We start from the raw sequence: 4,269 nt of genomic DNA, 5'->3' as shown, positions 1-4,269 counted from the left end.
TCGGGATGTGTATTTATCTTGGCGAAGAAGTCCCCTCCCCCCATATTTTGTCATAATTTATCCCCCCCATATGCTTTGCGAGAGGGGCCGCTTGGCTGCTTGCCAGTATAGCTCTATTATACGTGTTGTTCTCGCACTACGCACGCGCGAACGTCTAACCGCCAAGTGCAATATTTGAAAAAGAAAACTCGATCTACCGTACTACCGTTTTGGCTGTGATAAGTCCGTCGATAATTCATCAAAAACTAAAGGAACACGGGTCAGATTCGGACAGCGACTTCAAAGTCATTTGTAGAAGGCTATAACAGTAAGTTCTATAACAATTTTCTTTGATTTATTTCTCAAATTGTCTCAAAATGTTAGATGTCGTTGTACTGCCACGACATGCACGACCACTGCACTGCCACCGTCACTGCCCCGTTGGCGCTGGCCGCTGCTCTACGGCCGGGACGTGGCTTTGACGATAGGGAGTGCTTATGGTTTATGCTTTGTATTGGCAGAGTTAAGATCGGCGAGCATTGAATAGTAATTCGCTCATATTGCCTGATGTTTATTGTCAATGTTTTACAAAAACCATCTCTGAATACATTGAATTCGTGAATGAATGATTTGTTAATGCTAATGTCAAGACTGTCAAAGTTTTAATTGTGAATAAATAGACCGTTACCGGTTACTGCACACGTTAATTTACTGAAATTGAAAACTTGCCGACAAATATTGCTTTGAAATTAGGCCTATAATTTGTTGTTGTTGTTGTTGATAGATGTTGGTAAATGAGATAAAATGGAGGTGAAACATGGTAAGGGTCCTAAAGTTTAAAAAATGATAAAGGCTACGCAGGTCTATAACTTTGCTACACTGTACACACCACTCATTGCACATACTATTTCAATGGTAAAATGTGCACTTTGTGTGTGGAACTGTGACTGGACGGAGTGACAAACGATTCCTATTCAATTTTTCTACAGAGGCTGCAATAAATATGCAGAGAAAACTGGCGCTAATGCAGTTTTGCACCGGCCGATTACCAGCATACCTCATCACCAAAACTTGTTCCCAAATGTCATGACAGGTCTCTCAGTCACATTTCGATGTTAATATTCCCACCGTTTTTCAAAATATTGGGAATGGCTGTATTTAGTCTTCGATCTCGACGTCGTTGATCTAATCCGTAGACATCACTTCGCGGATCTCTCGGATTCGCCGTAATATTTATATGGACTGAAGTTAGCAACCAAATCATGCTAACATGTGGCAAACAAACTGCCAGCATGCCGCATGCGAATCTTTTGATCGCATAACTTCGGTCCATATCAACATGACGGCGAATCCAAGCGATCCGCAATATTTTGAAAAGTGGTGGGCATATTGATCTAGAATTGATATTGTATTGATCTCAAAATGTGTGTAGACAATTATTCTGGTGGGGAGTTTTGCTTGAAGTTGCATGCACAACGAACAATTGTCCATAGACTGTGTACAACGGATAGATCGTCTCCGCACAGCGATTCGATCGAAGACCGCTGATTGGTCAATAGCGCAGATCACGTCATGACCACGTGGTCCCAAAAATAATTCCTTTGGACTGCGTGCGGAAGTATCGATAACGATATCCGGTCATGTTGTGTACACGGTAAATGGTCTTGGTTCGTGATCGGATCGCTCCGGTATCGATCGAAAATTATCGAAACTGCAATTTCATGCATATTCACGCAACGCTCCAAAACCCGGAAGCCAATTGACTTTATGCACGTTGCGATAGACTCTACAAATTCCAAGGAACACGATGACATATAGACGCTAATTCGTAAGATTTTGACGGAAAAGCAAGAAGTATTCAAAATTCGCTTACCTGTGCGGTATCGGTGAGAAAATAGATCCTCCGAGAATACCTTTCATAATTCATATAAGATATAGGAAAATTGAAATTCTAGGTCGATTTTGGTACGAGGTGATAGGGAATTGCACACTTGTTTTGGTGGAATTCTGTGTGGGGAAACAAAAGGCTTGCACTGCGCATGCTTACTATATTTTCATTCATAAATTGGTTCTCGGCAGTGGCTGGATGACGTCATGTAATAAGCAAAAATGTACACGACCGCTACGTTCACGCTCCGCTATCCGTTGTACACAATTGTTCACTGTGAGTTGGCTGGTGTGAAACTGCATTAGTGCCGGAGGGTATTCTCAGATCCTTTCATGGGGCTAGGCATATCAATTTTTAAAGTAAATTTTATCCTCTTTTAAAGTTAAGTTTGTCCTGTGATCACATTTTATCTGTTTTTATTTATTTACTGATCAAAACTTGCCTAAAAAACGTCTGGAGTTCATCCACTGGCATATGATTGTCCATGAACGGATCCATGATTTCTCAAAGGGGGTAGTGGGGCACATTTTCCCAAGGAAACTTTAAATAACAAGCAAACCAAAAGGAGATCCTCTTGTATGAGACAATATTTTTAATATAAATATTTGCTGTAACTTTCGAAGGGGGGGGGAACACTTGTGTAAGAAAGCCACATTTTTATCAAACACATCAACTATTGCTCTCAAGGTGGGGGCACAGGTCAAATGTGCCCACTTGGATCTGCTTCTGCGATTGTCAATACCAGAAAAATGGAATTTATGTCATCGATTACCCTCTTGAAAATCGCTGCTCTAGAAATTTGATTTCAGATGACATAGCTATTACTAGTATAAAGCATGCACAGTTATAATACAGCCTTGTCTGAACTACGCTGAAATACTATCACATTTCCTTATTTTTATCCTAAATTCTGGGCTGGTAATCAGAGGTCCATGAAAAATATCTTTAACATTAAAGTTCTAAGATCATTATTTTTCTATTACTATATTAGTATTCTATTTTTGTTTGTATCTGCACATACATGCAGATTTTACAACACTTAAATTGATTTTATTTCATTTTCAAAGTTTGGACGACGGATACACTGGATGATAAGGTAGATGATCCAGCCTTATCTTGGAATGACACGACGGGTGTTGAACACAGAAAACGTACCGTGTACAAGAAACAATTGGAGTTTATGAAAGGTAGGTGTGTAAGAATTTTCTTCAGTAGAAAAAAATGCAAAGCTTCATGAGATAAAACAGATTGTATTCCTGCAGTGGCATAGCTGAAAAAAAAACCTTGTCAGGAATGGTAAAAAATCCTTAGAAAGGACAAATGTCATCCCTATTTAGAGGAGCACACGTCTTTTCTGACACCCCCCCCCCCCCAGAAAAAAATCAGTATGTTGGCTGAGGGGGGAAGGGTGGACACTTTTTCCCCAGGTATTCATTTGTTGTGGTATTTGTCATCATTGGGGCAACCTCCCATTATATAATAGGTTATTGTCTACCCATCTATGGTTAAACATAAATTTATTTATCATATTTTACAAAATGTTTTGTTGATATTTGTTAATTGGTATCATTCAATTGAATGGTAGAGTATACTGCAAATTTCTCAATATATAAAAAAATATATGAACTTCTAAAGAAAGCTTACACACATGACAAGCATTCATATTTTGAACCCTTAGCTAATATACTGTCCTTTGCATTGTTTTCATCCAATATTTCTTATTACAGCTTCAAGGAATTAATCCTGCCGGGTACCCATTCACTTCATCTGGGTCTAGTGATGCACAGTGTGGATGAAATTCGGGCTGAAGGAAAACACACCATGGCTAGGACTCAAATTCACGACCCTCTGTTTGAAAGGTGAGAGTCAGAACCACTAGACCACGACGTTCCCAGCTGATGTCATATCCCCACTTGTTCTTTTGTATTTTATTACAAGAAGTCGCGCTAATTTACATTTTGTCCTCCGAGAACTATAAAAAATGGAGTGAAAATTTATTTCAAAGACATGTCCACCCTAACAAAAAAGTTGATTTGATTAAAAAGAGAAAAATCAAACATAAAGAAAGGTATGACATTTTTAAGTTTCGCTCAATTTCACTTAATAGTTACATGCACATCCAGGTCGGTATGCAAATGAGGGATCTGATGACATCACTCATTCACTTTTCTTTGTTTTTTAAATATGAAATATTATAATTTTCTCCTCATTGTCCTATGAAATAAAGTTTTATTTTTATTTTTTATTGTCAAATCTGTAAAAAAAATTGAAAATATTGTACAATTCAAACAATGAAAACCAAAACAAAAAGTGAGGGTCTTATTTTGCATCCGATTTAGATGAAATATTTTGCATGATGCTTGCCTGATTTTCTCTGTTGATTCAAAACAATCTTTTCTGTG

General features: G+C 38.3%; 1 long non-coding RNA gene across 1 annotated transcript; it reads left to right on the top strand.

The window, feature by feature from the left end:
* The first annotated feature begins 247 nt into the window (after positions 1–247).
* Positions 248–3,610, top strand: LOC121406129. Its single transcript, XR_005968756.1, has 3 exons — positions 248–307; positions 2,935–3,054; positions 3,595–3,610. It is a non-coding gene; the product is annotated as an uncharacterized LOC121406129 (long non-coding RNA).
* Positions 3,611–4,269: the final 659 nt, after the last annotated feature.

Source organism: Lytechinus variegatus, chromosome 19 (assembly GCF_018143015.1).
Source record: "Lytechinus variegatus isolate NC3 chromosome 19, Lvar_3.0, whole genome shotgun sequence".
Taxonomy (NCBI): domain Eukaryota; kingdom Metazoa; phylum Echinodermata; class Echinoidea; order Temnopleuroida; family Toxopneustidae; genus Lytechinus; species Lytechinus variegatus.
This window is presented reverse-complemented; position numbering and strand designations above follow the sequence as displayed.